The sequence below is a fragment of the Schistocerca gregaria genome, chromosome 1 (assembly GCF_023897955.1).
Source record: "Schistocerca gregaria isolate iqSchGreg1 chromosome 1, iqSchGreg1.2, whole genome shotgun sequence".
NCBI classification, from domain to species: Eukaryota; Metazoa; Arthropoda; class Insecta; order Orthoptera; family Acrididae; genus Schistocerca; species Schistocerca gregaria.
The window spans coordinates 466,404,493-466,425,495 of NC_064920.1; positions in this window are offsets into that span (position 1 = coordinate 466,404,493).

A 21,003-nucleotide genomic window follows, 5' to 3' on the forward strand; every position below is an offset into this window, starting at 1 on the left:
GACAGACTGTTTTCTAAATTTGCGTCACCAGAATAGTCAATAATATGTCGCTCGTTAGTATTCAACTCAATCGTAATGTCACTTTCAGCATTTAATGGCATGTCAGTGTCGGATTGCGTCTGTTTTTGCAGTCTCTGGTTTCCATCATTGCTAATTGTTTTCTGGTCACTACCATGCCACACGTAATGTATGACAGAATAAAAATTTAAACTCGTATGTGTAATCAGAATAAATGTAAAAATTAATCTCGCTGTGCGACAAGGTCTGAACAAAAAAATTAACTGTCGAAAGTAATGGCGGAATTTTGAATACTAATGCCTGCACGCCATATTACGTCGCACAAAACTGAAGTCGGCCATATTGTGAACTGATAAAACTCTATTGTTGCACTGCATAAATAATGAAAATAATTTTGTAAACCGCGACGCAGCCTAATATCACTACTACGAAAACGGAAAATTCTATCAAGAAAGCTACGATAATACAAAGCCCTTGGGCAAGATTGCTGATATAAAGATTCGGTGCCTTACCTTGTATCTGCAATTGCAGCGTAATTTCAGGTGTCGGCATACATTCCAGTAATTAGTCTTCCTTCACCGTATTCTGGTCTCGCATCCCATTTGTCATTTGCAATAAACTTGTAACAAAAGGAAGACAATATAGTACATTTAACAATGAGTCCAGACACGAAGACGCCGATTTATTATTTTTTTCCTCATTCGTAACTGGTTCGAGACCATACAATGAATTATAGTAGTGAATCTTAAATAGATATCAATTAAGTTTACAGATTGGTAAAATATGTTTCATGCAAACTCTCGGCGCTTGAGCATGTTTCGTTAAAGGTCGGTTAATGTATTTTTAACCGTGTTTCTTCTCTGTGTTTTCAATAAAATCGGACTTCGTTATCAAACAGCACCCGAAGACGATGGTGGATCGAGCTGGACGACTTTTAGCTTAGAAGTGCGGAACATTTTGCAATCCCAAGTCACCCAACAATCTTACAATGACTAAAGACACAAAATAAAACATACACAGGTTGGTAATAACTATGTATTCTAAAATAAAAACACAATTTAAATTATTACGCTTACATTGTGTCTTGAATTATGCAATTACAAGTGCCGTTTGGTTGCAACTCGTGAATAAAATAATGAAATAACGTAGTATTAGTGGCGGTGCGTTAAATACGTCCGATTTGGACATGACCTAGAAAACAAAAGGTGACTTCCCCTTTCGCCAATAATGTGACGATCAAACATCTTCAAATGTTTCCAGCGGCTGCATACAATATTTATACAGCCATGGACTATATCTATGGTTTAAATTATTTCTTTTTTTAATTTCATGACTTACAATTACGTTTTCCGCCAATAAAAGCTCAGCATGCAAATGTGCCTTTAAGAACAGCACAGTAGAAAAACCTATTGGAAATGACACACACACAGTTTTTAGCTGGAGAAAAAACAGTAACAGAACAATTATGTCGTTGGCTACAGCGGAGCGATTTTTTTCCTCACTGGTGGGCGCTTTTTTTGTAGGTGAACTCACTGCAGAGCAGACACGGGAGATGCGGCTAGCGGACACACTCTTACTTGCAGATATTCTACCTACACACTTCGTGACAGACAATCTTAGCGGCAGAGCCCTTGACTTAGCACTAGATGACTTCTCGCTGTTTGTGAGGCAGCCTTTGTTGGCAGATGAGTTCCGGTTGCGTCCATCGGCACCATTCACAGGCTACGGTCGCAGGTTCGAATCCTGCCTCGGGCATGGCTGTGTGTGATGTCCTTAGGTTACTTAGGTTTAAGTAGTTTTAAGTTCTAGGGGACTGATGACCTCATATGTTAAGTCCCATAGTGCTGAGAGCCATTTGAACCATTTTTGAACCATTCGCAGTCTACTCGTCATCACACAATAACTAAGCCGAGAATTTCTGACGAAATCGTCTGGTTAAGACTGAATAACGTGAGAGGTTTTTCAATATTTCAGTAAATTAACACAGTCTCAGCCATGGCTGAGTGGATCGGCGTTGTGTGTATGCTTAATTTCATTTCTCTTTTCAGTACGGTCACCCAATCGCTATTGTCCACCCATGGCTATGTGTGCTAAATTAACATGTTCGGAAACTGATTGCTACAAACCTCATGCCTTGTCAGATAACTTTCCGGAAGCAATCAGTGTTTATTATAATCTACTTTAATATTTCAGTTAAGTGTTCTTTATTATCTGTTAAGCTACTTTCTATGCAATGGCCTCTATTAACCTGCGTACACTGAACATGATAAAACTGCGTTTACTTGGGTCAAGTATTTCATTTTAGAGTTAATGAATTCTATTAATACTTAGTTATTAAAAGTCAGTTCCCAAGACAGAGCACTACACCCATCCTTTTCATTACTAGCGTTAGTTAAAATTCATTGCGGAACATTTTTATCGGGCATCTGAGTTCTCCAGTGAGTGATTTGCCTCTGAGCATCCCAGTTGATGCAGATCATTGCACCACTTCAGAAGGAGTCAACGCGATTGGTATTTTGCACAGCCCCCTCCGATTCTCATCAGGTACTCTGGCGACTATATGGAACACCAACATTCGATCATGACGATTCACCACCATGGTCGTCTGATGGGACAAGCTGAAGATCTGTACGTGCACCGTCGCTGATTACACACTCTAAGACAAAAAAAAGAAACATCACGAGGGAATCATAGGTATGGGATGGAAATCGGTAGATGTGATGTACATGTAGAGACAAACAAAAGATTATAATTCCAGAAAAATTGAATGATTCATTAAGGAGAAAGAGTTTTCAAATTGAGCAGGTCAATAATTTATTGGTCCACCTATGGATCTTGTGCGCCTGTTATTCGGCTTAGCGTTGGTTATTACACTTGTGGACGTCCTCCTGTGGGATATCGTGCCAAATTTTGTCTAACTGGCGCCTTAGGTCGTCAAAATCCAGAGATGGTTGGAGGATTTTAATCAAAAAGCTCCAAACGGTCTCACTGGGGAGAGATCTGGCGAACTTGATGGCCAAGGCAGGATTTCATAAGCACGAAGACAAGCAGTAGAAACTCTCGACGTGTGCGGCTGACATTATCTTGCTGAAATGTAATCCCAGCGTAGTTTGTCACAAAGGGCAACAAAGCGGGCCGTAGAATATCGTCGACATACCGCTGTGTTGTGAGGGTCTCACGGATGACGACCAGAGTGGTCCTGTTATGAAAGAAAATGGCACGCCAGGCCATCACTTCCGCTTGTCGGGTCTTACAACCGCGACAGTCAGGCTGCTATCCCACCACGGTCCAGGCCGTCTCCAGATGTCGGGACTCAGTTCGAATCGGCACTCATCTCTGAAGACAATTCTACTCCAATCAATGACATTTCAGGCAGAAGATGTCTCTATCAGTTTGTCAACTGTACGAACTGTGGTAACATGTCGCTATTGACAGAAGATACTCCACCACTAAAAGAGCTGTCGCAAAACAGAGACGACAACAACAGCGGACCACACCAGATGCCGCATTGCCGCAGCTCTTGCTACATCTCTGCCTACACAGTATGCAGCTACCCAGCCAAGGTGTCAGTAACTGAAAACAGCAGCTCGTCGACAACGGGTCAGCCACGCACATCCTCACCTACTACTAAAGGCACGACAGCTACCCAGCCAGCGCAGGAGCCTAGGAAAAGCCGACGTTCACCCTAGCAGAGTGCAGTACAACCAACACAGCACAGGGACAGATCTCCGACTACACCCTAGACTCGTCTCTCGCTGATATTATGCAGAATCAAACGATTCAGAAACGTTGGCCTTCCCCTCAATAGGAGAGGGAAGGGAAAACTGTCTGGGTTGATTGCAGAAAACTTAAGGGGGGACACTGTCACAAGTGGTAAAATACCAGTGGTCACAGGAGTCAGAGGGATGCCTTTTTTAGGATAGGGAAGGGAGAAAGAAAACGAGTTTTAAGACAGGTTGGCAGACACACTCAATTTGAGAAAACAGATGAACAGGAGTCAGATTTTAGCATACAGCCTCCATTTAAACACCGTTTAAAGAAACTGCCAGTTCATCTTCGCCAAAGCAGTTATAATCCCATTAGTATGCAGTATCACTTATCTTTATTACACCAGAACATTCCAGAACTCAGAAATAAAGTTGATGAACTACTCATTTATATTGATGAAATGAATTCATCTAACCAAATTGACATAATCTGCCTCTCTGAACGTCAAGTGACCACTGGTATAGATATGTTAGACATTTCAGGATTTAAGCTTGCTTCCTACTTCTGCAGTTTAGCTATGGATGGAGGAGGAGTTGCCACATTTATTAAAAACTGCCATAAATTCAAGAAAATTGACATTAATAAATTCTTTTTAGAGCAGCATCCAATTCTAGAAGCATGTGTAACAGAAGTAGAGTTCCATAACAGACCCTATATAATAGTAACTATTTACCGAGCACCTGCAGGAAATTATAATCTATTCACAAATCATCTATAAGCTCTTTTGTGTTATTTAACGGGAAGAAACAAAGAAATTTTGATTGCTGGTGACGTTAATACAGAATTTCTAATGCAATCTTCCAGTAAACATTTACTGCAGTTAGTAATGTTGTCTTTCACTCTAACTCACACTGTAAACTTTCCTAATAGGATCACTAAATACTCAAAGACAGCCATTGATAACATTTTTATAGACAAATCAAAGGAACAAAATCATATCATAAAACCTGTAATAAATGGACTATCAGATCATGACATGCAGCTCCTTGTTTTAGATGTAAATTCTAAGCAGATTATCAAGACTGATAAATCTGAGTACAGGAGTGTAGTCAGTCAACCAAAAATTGAGTGTTTTAGAAAACTGCTCAAAGAGATGAACTGGCAAGATGCTTATAGTGCCCATGGCATGAATGAAAAATATAACACATTCATGAACAATGTCAGTACCATGTTTGAAAACTGTTTTCCTCTAAAAGTTACTCAAATTAAACAGAAGTCTATAACAAAACCATGGATTGCACAAGAAATAAAGATTTCCTGCAAGAAAAAAGGAAAATGTATCTGTTGACTAAGAATAGCTCCAATGCTGATGATTTAGCTAAATACAAGGAATACTGTAAAATATTTAAAAAAGTAATGCAGACATCTAAACAACTGCACTGTGAGAAGAAGATAGCAATGCCAGGGAACAAAAACAATATGGGATATAGTGGAAGAGGAGACTGCTAGAACCAGAAAGGAACAGGAGCAAATAGCATTAAGAGTAGATGACACATTAATAACAGACGGGCATAGTGTGGCAAACCCATTTAACAAGTACTTTGTATCTGTTACTGATAGAATGGGATTGTCAGGATCAGTAAATAATGCCCTTGTATATCTGAAACTAGCCTTTACAAATAGCTTCAGGTACATGGATATGTCACTCACTTTACCAAAAGAAATAACTTCCATAATAAAATCTTTAAAAACAAAGCATTCTAGTGATTACAATGAAATATCAACAAAGTTAATTAAGGCATGTTCTTGTGAGTTTAGCACAATTTTAAGTTACTCATGTAACCAGTCAATTATAACTGGGAGATTTCCTGACTGGCTAAAATGTGCAGATGTGAAGCCTCTCTTCAAGAAAAGGGATAAAGAGATACCATCATACCACATACCAATTTCACTTTTGCCAGCATTCTCAACAATTTTAGAAAAAGTATTGTACAGGCAGCTTCTCAACCATCTGACCACAAATAAAATATTATCAAGAACACAGTTTGGATTTCTGAAGTGTTCTGATATCGATAAGGCTGTTTACACCTACCATGAAAATGTACTTAATTCATTAAATAACAAATTACAAGCAGCAGGTATTTCCTGTGATTTGTCAAAGGCATTTGATTGTGTGAACCACAACATCTGTTTAAATAAACTAGAATTCTATGGTGTCATGGGCAATGCTGCAAAATGGTTCAAGTCATACCTCACTAACAGGAAACAAAGGGTGTCAGTGCAAGGGACTAGTGAATTAAGTCATCTGTCATCATCAGAATGGGAAGAAATTACATGTGGTGTCCCACAAGGTTCCATCTTAGGGCCATTACTTTTTCTTGTGTACATTAATGATTTCTCATCAGTTACACTGCCAGAAGCAGAGTTAGTTTCTTTTTTTACTTTTGCAGGTGACACAAGTATTGCAATAAATGGTATGTTGAGTGTAGTTCTAGAAAGGTCTGCTAATGATATTTTCATGGATATTAATAAATAGTTTAAAGGCAACTCACTGACATTAAACTTCGAAAAGACTCACTATATGTAATTCAGAACCTGTAAGAGGTTTCCACCCAGCATATGCATAAAGTATGAAGAAGAGCAGATAGAAGAGGTTGACAGTCTTAAATTCCTGAGATAACAACTTGATAATAAATTCAGTTGTGGGGAACACACAACAGAACAGCAGAAACGCCTTAACAAATCTGTATTTGCAATTCGAGTGTTAGCAGACATTGTTGTTGTTGTGGTCTTCAGTCCTGAGACTGGTTTGATGCAGCTCTCCATGCTACTCTATCCTGTGCAAGCTTTTTCATCTCCCAGTACCTACTGCAACCTACATCCTTCTGAATCTGCCTGGTGTATTCATCTCTTGGTCTCCCTCTACGATTTTTACCCTCCACACTGCCCTCCAATACTAAATTGGTGATCCCTTGATGCCTCAGAACATGTCCTACCAACCGATCCCTTCATCTGGTCAAGTTGTGCCACAAACTTCTCTTCTCCCCAATCCTATTCAATACTTCCTCATTAGTTATGCGATCTACCCATCTAATCTTCAGCATTCTTCTGTAGCACCACATTTCGAAAGCTTCTATTCTCTTCTTGTCCAAACTATTTATCGTCCATGTTTCACTTCCATACATGGCTACACTCCATACAAATACTTTCAGAAATGACTTCCTGACACTTAAATCTATACTCGATGTTAACAAATTTCTCTTCCTCAGAAACGCCTTCCTTGCCATTGCCAGTCTACATTTTATATCCTCTCTACTTCAACCATCATCAGTTATTTTGCTCCCTGAAATAAGAAAACTCCTTTACTACTTTTAGTGTCTCATTACCTAATCTAATTCCCTCAGCATCACCCAACTTAATTCGACTACATTCCATTATCCTCATTTTACTTTTGTTGATGTTCATCTTATATCCTCCTTTCAAGACACTGTCCATTCCATTCAACTGCTCTTCCAAGTCCTTTGCTGTCTCTGACAGAATTACAATGTCATCGGCGAACCTCAAAGTTTTTATTTCTTCTCCCTGGATTTTAATACCTACTCCGAATTTTTCTTTTGTTTCCTTTACTGCTTTCTCAATATACAGATTGAATAACATCGGTGAGAGGCTACACCCTGTCTCACACCCTTCCCAACAACTGCTTCCCTTTCATCTCCCTCGACTCTTATAACCACCATCTGGTTTTTGTACAAATTGTAAATAGCCTTTTGCTCCCTGTATTTTACCCCTGCCACCTTCAGAATTTGAAAGAGAATATTCCAATTAACATTGTCAAAAGCTTTCTCTAAGTCTACAAATGCTAGAAACGTAGGTTTGCCTTTTCTTAATCTTTCTTCTAAGATAAGTCGTAAGGTCAGTATTGCCTCACGTGTTACAGTATTTCGATGGAACCCAAACTGATCTTCTCCAAGGTCAGCTTCTACTAGTTTTTCCATTCGTCTGTAAAGAATTCGTGTTAGTATTTTGGAGAAGTGGCTTATTAAACTGAATGTTCGGTAATTTTCACATCTGTCAACACCTGCTTTCTTTGGGATTGGAATTATTATGTTCTTCTTGAAGTCTGAGGGTATTTCGCCTGTTTCATACATCTTGCTAACGAGATGATAGAGTTTTGTCAGGACTGGCTCTCCCAAGGCCGTCAGTAGTTCCAATGGAATGTTGTCTACTCCGGGGGCCTTGTTTCGACTCAGGTCTTTCAGTGCTCTGTCAAACTCTTCACGCAGTATCGTATCTCCTATTTCATCTTCATCTACATCCTCTTCCATTTCCATAATATTATCCTCAAGTACATCGCCCTTGTATAGACCCTCTATATACTCGTTCTACCTTTCTGCTTTCCCTTCTTTGCATAGAACTGGGTTTCCATCTGAGCTCTTGATGTTCATACAAGTGGTTCTCTTATCTCCAAAGGTCTCTTTAATTTTCCTTTAGGCAGTATCTATCTTACCCCTAGTGAGATAAGCCTCTACATCCTTACATTTGTCCTCTAGCCATCCCTGCTTAGCCATTTTGCACTTTCTGTCGATCTCATTTTTGAGACGTTTGTATTCCTTTTTGCCTGCTTCAGTTATTGCATTTTTATATTTTCTCCTTTCATCAATTAAATTCAATATTTCTTCTGTTGCCCAAGGATTTCTACTAGCCCTCGTCTTTTTACCTACTTGATCCTCTCTTGCCTTCACTACTTCATCCCTCAAAGCTACCCATTTTTCTTCTACTGTATTTCTTTCCCCCATTCCTGTCAATTTATCCCTTATGCTCTCCCTGAAACTCCGTACAACCTCTGGTTCTTTCAGTTTATCCAGGTCCCATCTCCTTAAATTCCCACCTTTTTGCAGTTTCTTCAGTTTTAATCTACAGGTCATAACCAATAGATTGTGGTTAGAGTCCACATCTGCCCCTGGAAATGTCTTATAATTTAAAACCTTGTTCCTAAATCTCTGTCTTACCATTATATAATCTATCTGATACCTTTTAGTATCTCCAGGGTTCTTACATGTATACAACCTTCTTTCATGATTCTTAAACCAAGCTTAGCTATGATTAAGTTGTGCTCTGTGTAAAATTCTACCAAGCGGCTTCCTCTTTCAATTCTTCGCCACAATCCATATTCACTTACTACGTTTCCTTCTCTCCCTTTTCCTACACTCGAATTCCAGTCAACCATGACTATTAAATTTTCACCTCCCTTCACTATCTCAATAATTTCTTTTATTTCATCATACATTTCTTCAATTTCTTCGTCATCTGCAGAGCTAGTTAGCATATAAACTTGTACTACTGTAGTAGGTGTGGGCTTCGTATCTATCTTGGCCACAATAATGCGTTCACTATGCTGTTTGTAGTAGCTTACTTGCATTCCTATTTTCCTATTCATTATTAAACCTACTCCTGCATTACCCCTATTTGATTTTGTGTTTATAACCCTGTAGTCACCTGACCAAAAGTCTTGTTCCTCCTGCCACCGAACTTCACTAATTCCCACTATATCTAACTTTAACCTATCCATTTCCTTTTTTAAATTTTCTAACCTACCTGCCCTATTAAGGGATCTGACATTCCACGCTCCGATCCGTAGAATGCCAGTTTTCTTTCTCCTGATAACGACATCCTCTTGAGTAGTCCCCGCCCGGAGATCCGAATGGGGGACTATTTTACCTCCGGAATATTTTACCCAAGAGGATGCCATCATCATTTAATCATACAGTAAAGCGGCATGCCTTCGGGAAAAATTACGGCTGTAGTTTCCCCTTGCTTTCAGCCATTCACAGTATCAGCACAGCAAGGCCGTTTTGGTTATTGTTACAAGGCCAGATCAGTCAATCATTCAGACTGTTGCCCTTGCAACTACTGAAAAGTCTGGTGCCCCTCTTCAGGAACCACACATTTGTCTGGCCTCTCAACAGGTACCCCTCCATTGTGGTTGCACCTACGGTACGGCTATCTGTATCACATAGACACGCAAGCCTCCCACCAACGGCAAGGTCCATGGTTCATGGGTGAGGGGGGGGGGGGGGTAGCAGACATAGGCGACAAAAAAATGAAAAAGCTTGCATACTTTGCCTACTTTCATTCCATAATGTCATATGGTATAATATTTTGGGGTAACTCTTCAAGTCAAACAAAAGTTTTCAGAGTCCAAAAGCGTGTAATACGTGTTATTTGTGGAGTAAATTCACGGACGTCCTGTAGAAACCTCTTCAAAGAACTGGGTATACTAGCTACTGCCTCTCAGTATATTTACTCCTTAAGGAAATTTTTCCTAAATAATATACCTCATTTTCCAACAAACAGCTCAGTTCATACATACAATACCAGGAACAAAAATGATCTGCACAAGGACTTAAAAGCACTTACTTTAGTGCAAAAAGGGGTCCATTACTCAGGAACACTCATCTTCAATAATTTGCCAGCAAACATAAAAAATTTAGTTAACAAATAAAGATCTGTTTTCAGGAGCCTAGTGGCCAACTCCTTCTACTCCATTGACGAATTTTTTTAAATAGAAACAATTGATGTATTGTATATTTTCATACTATTAGTATTGTTATTTCAGCTTTAAAAAAAATTGACATGTTCCACATCCACGAAGATCTCCTCAGCACGGACCTATGGAACGAAAAACTATTCTAATCTAATGTGATCTCATTACGAATACGACGCACGGCCTACAGCAGATCATGAGTTCAGCTGTGAAGTTAGCAATTCAGGGGGAATTCCAGGAACGCGTTGCCAACATGCGTGGAAGACCACATGGTCTGACTATCTCTAGATGTAATTGTAATAGCATAGACACTCAAGAAGCAGAATTTCGACACTTTATCACAGAAGATTTTGTAACATCGAATTCCAGCCCTCCAATCGCAATAAAATTGTCTTCTTCCTAAACTATCTGAATCACTTATTTTGCCTCATCATTTGTTCTGTCAGCCTCTTCGTCATCTATGGAGGTACTGTACTTAGCATATGTACTTGTACCACAATGGTAGACGTTGGCTTCAGATCTGTCTTGGCTATGACGACACGTATATTACTTTCTTCACAGTAGATTACTCTAATTACTAATTTTTATTTATTATTAAACCCCACCTGCATTACTCCTGTTTGATTCTGTATTTATAACTCTTTATTTAAGGAATTTAACATTCCTCGTACTGACTTGGAGAATGCCACTTATGTTGTTCCTCGCAGGTTCGAATCCTGCCTCGGGAATGGATGTGTGTGATGTCCTTAGGTTAGTTAGGTTTAATTAGTGCTAAGTTCTAGGCGACTGATGATCTCAGAAGTTAAGTCGCATAGTGCTCAGAGCTATTTGAACCATTTTTATGTTGTTCCTGATGGCTACATTCTGCTGAGTAGTCCCCAGCTGAAGGTTCAAACTGGGAAGTTTTTACCTCTGGAATATGTTAGACAAGGGGAATACCATTATTGTTTAACCATACAGAAAAGCTGTTGTCTGTCAGGAGAAATAACAGCTGCAGTTCCCACTTCCTTTAAAACTTTTGCTGTACCAGCATAGCTGGGCCACGTTAGCTAACCTTACAAGGACAGTCTGTCAATCATCTAGATGTGGTCCTAACAACTACTGAAACGCCTGTTGCCACTCTTCATAAGAATAGGCTCATCTGACGTCTCCACAGATACCCATGTATTGTGGTTGCACCTACAGTACAGCTATCTACATCACTGAGGCACGCAAGTCACCATGCCTCGATAAGATCTACGGTTCATGGAGGGAATAAATACGAAAATTAAAAAAAAAGCCACAGACAATACCCAATTTGTTTATACTTATTTACAATGCGGGGCCTGTGGCGAAATAAATAAAAAATTAAATTTATTGATTTTTGAAAAAAAAATGGTATGGAACTTTAGAATTTTTGAAAGAATTTTAAGGACTGTAATGACTGGCTTTGAATGCGAACAAGTCCGGCCAGGATGGCCGAGCGGTTCTAGGCGCTATAGTCTGCAACCGCGCGACCGCTATGTCGCAGGTTCAAATCTTGCCTCGGGCATGGATCTGTGTGATGTCCTTAGGTTAGTTAGGTTTAAGTAGTTCTAAGTTCTAGGGGACTGATGACCTCAGAAGTTAAATCCGATAGTGCTCAGAGCCATTACACCCATTTTCAATGCGAACAAATTCAAAGCTGATTGAATTTTGCCTGAAATATAATGTACATTTCCGATTAACAATATTTTGGAATTTTACGTCGTTATCGATTTATTCAGAGTTCTCACCTTAAACGTGGCATTAGTTCTTCTGTCACATGGCACTGTGAATTCTTTCGTGTTACTGTCTGTCAGTTTTTTGGCACGCTTATGCTACTATTTACAAAACTTAATCCTAATGTATAAACTTCTTATTTATACTCATTCATTGTCACCAGAAATCCAGAAATCTTCTTCTCTTTGTCGACCGTGCGTATTCTTCCTAAGGCGGCGTCGGCTTCTTTAGCGAAGACGGTGGAACAAAGTACTACAATGATACGTCGATTGAAAGAATTCTCGTAAGACTGGAATATTTTCACTATTTTATTCACGAGACAATAAGACTTTTCTCACGCTTGTCGCACAAATCGTTAATACTGACAATATGGCTGCCTCGCAGCACAACCAAAAAAAAAAAAAAAACGCGTCTGTCACATACAAGGTAACAAGGAGAGTTTTTAGCTCCTTCTTGGAGTATGAAACAAAAGTGAATCAAATATGGACATTACAGAGATTATTTTCTACATTCGTCTCAATTTAATCGTAGGCGCATAATTTAAAGTATTGTATCTCTCTGCGTCGTAATGTGCGATTACAACTCCTCCCTACTGTATACTGCCACAAGAAAATTTTATTTGGTTGACAGAATACAGTAGTCGACCTTGCAATTATTGGTTTTGGAGTCTTTTATTTACAAACTTCAGTTTTACTGCCTGATTTTCATGGCACTGTGAATTCTTTCGTATTACTGAGTGTGTGTCAGTTTTTTGGCACACTTACGCTAATATTTACAAATCTTAATCATAATAATACAGACTTTTGATTTATACGCAGAAAAAAAACATCATATAGTAAAGTTTATACAAAAGAATATACAAAGAACACAACGTTATTTACAAATGTTTCCTTCCTCATCAGAGGTGAAAATTAAGTCCTTGTGTTGCTTTCTGTGTTTATTCTGTGGCGGCGAGCTTTGTTCGCTGGCCCCAGGGTTGAATATGGGCGAGCGATACGCGCACGTGATTGCTTAGTTGTTCGTTAGCAGGCAACGTTGGCTGATCGCGCGCGCCGGTGCAGTAAATATACAGCAGCGTGCGGGTACCATTTAGACGTCCGAACATCAGTTTGCGTGTTCTCTTTGTAGTTCCTTCCAGTACTTAGACTTCATATTACGAGGTACATTGGAATATGTGCCACGAAGAACACACCACACTATGGGCGAGGCGGAGGACGACCCCGTCGATGCAGTTCCAGGTAAGAAGCGTACCATGTCTAACTCATTTGGCATTGTTTTCTCTTATCGTGTCGCTGGGGTTGTTAGATGATACAGGCTTCAGTATTTGTTTGCACTTGTTTGTGCTCGCTGACACTTGCAACGTAACACTGCTTTGCACAAATTTTTATTTCTAAACACCACTTTAATCGCGATCGACACTTTTTCACTACAGTTTTTTCTTCACATTAACCCTTTTACATATTGTGCCGAGGTTATTTCCACTCGATTCGTCTGGTCAATGCACACACAATTTACAAAATTGTAAGTCACTTGACTTTGAATAAAAATGTAAAATACATTACATACAATGGAGTAACATATAAAACATACAGTAAATTGACGTTCATTACAAGTAGAATTATCGACGCAAAATGCAAAATTTTAGACCACTCATAGTGGCTTCTTTGTCTTGGATTTTACTGAAACACACACCTTGTGCCATTAATCAGAAGGAACAAGTCCTTTGTTTTCATTCTTAAACTCGTGTGTAATTGCAAGGTTTACTGTACGTGTTCTTCATACGCAACGACATGCATCAGCGTGCAGAGAATACACCTGTAGCCCCTCCACTGAAGCTTCGGAAGGAAATTTTCTACCTTCTACTTAGGATAATGACAACGACTACGTGTATTCTATAAAATCTGAAAACTGCATGAAGTAATCATTTATATGTAGCTTAACCCTAATATGTACAGTGTTTCGTGCTTGCACACGTTCTGGTGTGCTCGTAAATCGTTCTCCCTTAATAAAACTTCCTGCACTAACAATCTTGAAGTTGTAACTGCTTTACAGTTTGTAGTACTTCATAATAGTGCGCACGCCCTTGCGTGCGTGCATCATCTAAACTTAAAGTGCGCTTATAGGCGTCTTGTGTTATGAGAAATATGAACGTTTTAATTCATCAGTTGTCATGAAAATCTATGTACACGAGTATTCCTACTTTCATAGCTTCAGTGCAGCATAAAATTGTCTGACGTTTCCGTTTATAGTTCATTTTATAAGCGATTCCTTTTGCTTACAGGTCATCGATCACACTACTTACCTGTTTCTCGTATAGATATCATTCTCATTCGTCGTAAATGTAAATAGTGATATGTACGCAAGAAATTTTTGAAACAATTCATAATGTCATGTTTTAAGTGTAACGTACATCATGATTTCCTTCTGTATTCGTGAGTAAAGTATCGCTGATGTTGCACCGTGTATGAGTTTTTAGTATTTGCTATTAAACCCGTAGTGTCTTAAGCCTTTAATTACGTTGTTTCTTGACATTAGGTATACATCTTAATAAGATTGTCTTAATTTGATTTTCCCCTATCAACTTCAATGTTAATTACTTGGATAGCTGTTCCGTACACGTACAGTGCTTCTTTCACTACTCACATATTCATACACACACAAAACATATATCACTATAATATCCACTTAGCTGGTGGGGCCCTCTCTAGATACCCTGCACCATTCCTTAAATTCTCCAAAATAATTCGGGGTGTGCTGAGCAACGTCCCCTCATTATAATAATAATAATTATAACTAAATATCTCGTCGTACGTACATAGCTGCCTTATGGTCCGTTAAAATGTACCATTATAACATATATTCTTCCTTTACTCCTTAGTTTTCACTTCTGTACATGTACCCTCGGTGTATAGCTTATACAATCTACAGAGTTGTATTTACTGAGTGTTTTATGGGCTTCCTTACGTCAATTTGTTTCTCTCTCGATAAAGTGTAGGTATTTGTTTTGAGAGCTATTCATGTTCATTACTCACGCTGCATATTTATTTCCGTATTTTAAAGCTTCTGTCATTCGCTTTAGTCACACAATTTCACGTATTTACCTTGTTGGTTATTCTGAAATCACTCTCCACTGTGTAATGTAAATTTGTTTTCTCTTTGCCTTACTCTCTGCTGCTAGCTTCCTTCTATATGTAACTGTGTGTTGTTTCCGTGTACATAGCCTTTTTTCCGTTCATATATCTGTATTACATCTTTCGTTACTGTGCTATTTTCTTTCTCCTTCCATACAGCTAGTTTTATCCCTAGGATTTCCCCAAATAGTACGTAATACTGTTCCTGAGTGGAGCAGAGTAGCTTACTTCCTCTGCATAAAATACCAAGGACCAGTATGCACTTTCATTTCACTTAATACTACGGAGTACAAGCTTATAACCTAAACTTACTAAGCTACTATTTACAAATATTATGTCCTTTATTTTCTTGCTTTTGAATGACGTTCTCACTGTGTCACAACAGGCGTAATGGCAATACTTCCAAATATTCCGCGCATCATGTACTAATCTGACTGTTCCGTCAGGTTTGTTGACAGGTAGGGTGGGACTGCAGTAGGGTGAATGCGAAGGTTCTATCATCTTCCACAGAACCAGTCTATTTCTTTGCGAACCGCTCTGTTCTTTGCCCGTGCTGTCGCATATGATTATGCCAGTACGTTTTATGGGGGTAGAATTCCATTATGTACTCATAATTTTTTATTACTGTAGGCTGTTTTCTAAAAATGCCTATTTAATCATAAGTAAGTTTCTGAAAGACAAATGGATTTTCCTACCTTCTCGTGGGCGGCCTGTTTGTTAATTATTTCTGTGTCTAATAGTGCGGGGAAAGGAATGTTTTTCAATAACACTTGTGGGTAAACTAATTTTACTTCCAATTTTCTGTAATTGGCCATTACGCTCTATTCTTGACTTCACAAGATTGACCTTCTCGCTACGACTGCCCATTCGGAAATAGCAAAGTGCACTGCCTATGTTGTTGACTTTATACTGCTGGAAAACTTCCGTTCCTAAAATAAATTGACGATTAACTTGTCAGCTATTAATAATGTACAGTTTATCGTGACATCGCTAATAGTAACAGGTATTTGTGTGTGCCACTTGTCTATTTGACTGGCTACTTACAGCTGTCAAGATTTTACAATTTTCTGTTGACAACGATGGTACTTTTAATGCTTCCGAAACTTCTTTAAAGTGTTGGAAATATTTGTAGATGCGCCTGTATCTAAAATTACGTTGGTAATTATAGCCCCTATGTTTGCTGTTATTACACCCTGCCCGAGTTAACTTAGCTTGTTCGGTGCTTCCATCTCTTCTTCACGTAGATCTTCTACAGTTGTGGGTTGAATATCTCACGTCGCAGCCTTTCTTGGACCCCAGTACACCAATATTTCTCAAAGAAAGCCCGTTCAGATTGTTCGTAGGTGACGCCTGTTCTGGCATGCCTGTGGCCCACAAAAGTGCGTCGCCTTGTGTGATGCCTACTACGTACCTAATCTTCTGTGCCTCAGTCCAGTTCCTTGGTAAGACATATTTAACTGCTCTCACGAATACGACTGGATGAGTTTTTCTGGATTCCGTGGAGAAAACTGAATACTAAGTTTTAGTAGGCTCTCATGGACTAGAATCGTCGAAATACAAGGCGGCACGCCTACTACATGTTGTAGCGCCGCGTTAGGCGAATAGCCATCGTCTGTCTGCGCCAGTGCGTCCACATGCGCTGGACTGGTCGCGCCATGTTCTGCATTATTGACATCGTAATGTGGCACGGGCCAGTGTCAGGCTGCCTATTGCTTGACGTAGGCAAATCATTGGAACACTCGGTCTATCAGCAACTTCCTGAAGTACTGTCCTCGGCTTCTTTCATTTCATTACCTAATTTTTGAAAAAGTTTTGTTTCGCGGTCAGTTATTGATTCTTTTACACAAGCGATTTCAGAAGTTTCCTTTATTTTGGTAATGCCCGCGTTAATACGTCGAGTCTCCTGTTTCAGAAGACCGACTTTTTCGTTAACTTCAATAACTTGGTCGGGTATTTAGTCACATACGGACTGCACTTTTGTTTAATTTAATTGAATAGCTTCTACGTTTTCATGTATTTCTTTTTGGACCGTTTGTTCGATTTTTCTACGATTGCTGACAGTTCCTCTTTGTACGATTTGAAAATTTCTTTCCTAAATAATTTGCCAATACATTATACACTATTGTCTATTTTGATGACTTTGTCTTCGATCTTCTGATCGATTTCATTGGTGATTTTATTTGAGCGTTGATCGAAATGTTTGGGCATATCTTCAAATTGCGTGTTTACACTTGAAAACTGCTGCTGGAACCCAGTTTCCATACTTGACAATTTTGGGTTTGTCGTGTTGTGGCTGATTTCTAGACCAGACAGTTTTGCGTTCGTAGTGTTGTAACTAATCTTCAAATAAGGTAATTGTGTGCTCATGTTTGACATCAGACCATATAATTCCTCAAGCGTAATTGTCGAAGTTTGTGTGTTCGTATTTATGCCATTATTCGTAACCATTGCTTCTCCACCACGGTCTGATTGAATCGCAACCGAGCTAAGTTCACTGATTTCACGGGAAATATTTTCTGATCTGGTAATCGAAGCTTCATAGATTGTGTACAAGGTTTCATTTGCAAGTGGTTCGTTATTGTTAATCATTGTGGAGTGCAATGGAATTTACTTCTACATTATGTTAATTGCGTCATTTACGTCACTATTGTCAGAATCGGTTACGTATCCATGAACATTTGTCAAATTAAAATTCTGATTCCATTGTGAGGATATATCTGGACTTTACTGTTAATATAAATCTTTAAATTCTCTCGCAGTTGAATTAGTAAAAATATCTCACGGTAGTTATTTGGTGCGCATCGGAAATCTACAAGAGGGCGCACTACGTGTTCTAATTCTGTGATTTTTGAACGTAAAAATGTAATTATCAGAAGTGTAATTGCGTGTTGTGCGTTGCCACAAACACTACTAGGATTTTAATATGGAAAGGAAAAGGTTCTGCTTTTAAGTGGAGCTAATTCAAGGTGCAGCCGCTGTACGAGTTTGCGCTGTGCTACCGTAATAACATTAATAATGGAATGTGGTCGAATTAAGTCGGGTGATGCTGAGTGAATTAGATTAGGAAATCAGAGTTTCGCTATTTGGCGAGCAAAATAACAGATGGTCGAAGTAGAGAAGATGTAAAATGTAGACTGGCAATGGCAAGGAAAGCGTTTCTGAAGAAGAGAAATTCAACATAGAGTACAGATTTCTCAGGAAGTCGTTTCTGAAAGTATTGGTATGGAGTGTAGCCATGTATGGAAATGAAACATGGACGATAAATAGTTTAGACAAGAAGAGAATAGCTTTCGAAATGTAGTGCTACAGACGAATGCTGAAGATTAGATGAGTAGATCACATAACTAATGCGGTATTGACTAGAATTGGGAAGAAACAGTTTGTGGCACAACTTGACAAGAAGGGACCGGTTGGTAGGACATGTTCTGAGGCATCAAGGAATCACCAATTTAGCACTGGAGGGCAGCGTGGAGCGTAACAATGATAGAGACAGAGATGAATACACCACGCTCATTCAGAAGGATGTAGGTTTCAGTGAGTACTAGGAGATGAAGCAGCTTGGGCAGGATAGGGTAGCATGGAGAGCTGCATCAATCCAGACTCAGGACTGAAGACCTCAACACCTTAATTCCGGTTGAGCTGCGTCACTCAAGATTACGTTAGTTTCGTAAATCCTTGTTGTTCCTTCTCGTTATTGTGCCATCCGTTTATACACTTAATATTGTTCCACCTTATTCGTCGTTTTCATGTGCGTCATGTACCAGAGAAACAGTTCTTAGTAAAATTATAGTACAACAATCAAGTACTTAAACTTTGTTCTACCAGCACTGTCCTGTCAGCGGTCGCCAGTGTGGCGAGACAAAGAATTTGATTTTTGAGGAGAAAAAAATGGAACTTCAGAATTTTTGGAAGGCTTTTAAGGACTGTAATGACAGTCCTTGAATGCGCCAAATTCAGTGCTGATTGAATTTTGCCTGAAATATAATGTACAGTTCCGGTTAACAATATTTGGGAATTTTACGTCGTTCTCGATTTATTCAGAAACGTGGAATTAGTTCTGCGACAATATTAATTCATTGGTCGCCATAAATGTTCTTTTTTGTCGACAGTGCGTATCTTCCTAAGGCGGTGTAGGCTTCTTTAGCGAAAACGGTGGAACAAAGTACTACAATGCTATGTCGATTGAGAGTTCTCGTAAGGCTGGAATATTGTCACTATTTTATTCACGAGACAATAAGACTTTTCTTAAACTCGTCGCACAAATCCAATACGGACAATATGGCTTTCTTGCAGCACACTCAAAACGCGCCCGTCACATACAAGGTAACAAGCTAGTTTTTAGCTCCTCCTTGGAGTCCGAAACAAAAGTGAATCCAGTTTGGACATGAGGTTTTCTACATTCCTCTCAATTTAATCTTAGGCACAGAATTTCAAGTATTGTATCTGTCTGCGTCGTGTCATTACAGGGCGGGTACTTCCATGAGGATAGCACAGTGAAGAGTCCTTCAAATTTGTCTACTCCATTCTAAACTCTTTATGTTGAAATAAGGTAATCACTTCCCCAGTGCACAAATTTAATTTTAACAAAGACATAAATCTGGAGGATTATTTCCAATTATCAGGCAACTTGTTACCAAATGGTAATCAGCGTTAAGTCACTGACATTTCTTGGGTAGACTGTGTGAAACGACGGACTGAAACGAGCTTAGAGGTGGCTTGTTTTGATTTGAACGCTAGGCTACTCGCCTGCAATTGGGACGCAGGCGACGAAGTGCAGGGCAGCACCGTGCAGGTTTTTGTGGCGCACGGGTATAAATGCAACAGCAAAAACTGAGGAACAGGGCAGCACAGTGCCACAGCTACCACCCTCGCCTCGCGATGTCCGAGGCACAGTTTACTGCGCGGGCGCCACACGTGCTCTCACAGGGTGGTATCCCAGAAGAACGAAGGCGAAGGTATTGGAAATATTTACCAGGTGGTTACATCTCAAGCTGACAGTCTGGGCATTTCCTTATCGACCAACCACCGACGTTATAAATAACAACCAAAGAAAATGAAGAAACTTGATGATTCCAAGCTTATACAACATCCCATTGTATAGCGTGAAAAAAATGGCAAAGGAAAGAGCTACCGAAGGTAGAGAGATTACACTAAGCTGCCTGCACCCCCACCTCCAACCCATATCCATTCTACCATTTCTTCATGTTGATTTACAAAGCAACAAGTCAACATTTCATGTGAGGTAAAATGTTTGATGTAATTTAGCCAATTGCGGTATCTCTCCTAGTCATCCAGCTCAAGAACTCGGGTCACGTCGGAATTACGACGCCACAAGGGCCAAATTTCAATCGTACTCGTCGCGAGACAGCAGTATATCTTCGTCACCTCTTTAGAACTCAGTGGATGTGCCTTCAGATAAAACTGCTGGATCTTGCAATCAAGTCGTGTATACTAACAATTTCCCTAGTTAAATTTCTAAAGTAAATTTAACTCCTTATGTCTTCACTTTGTAAGAAATATCAGTAAAATGTACCGCAAGAACACAGCGAGCTTTTCTTACCTTGCAATTGGTTTTTAGGCATTCCACCTTTTAGAAAATACCGATTTGGGCACGGGCCTGTGAAATTCGTGGAACTGACTCCTGTGCAAACGGTAGTAGTTCCTGAACAGCTCATCAGAAAGCTCTTGGCGTCAAAGAGAAATCACTGAGTATTTTCTCTTGGTCATGTATCCATTTTTCCACTGTAATTTGTTCCGTTTTGAAGTCTTAGATAACATCAGCATGTTTTCCTCATCAGAATCACACTGGAGTAAGATTGCTAATTTCAACACAAACTTCACAAGGGATGACAGCGCACTGAA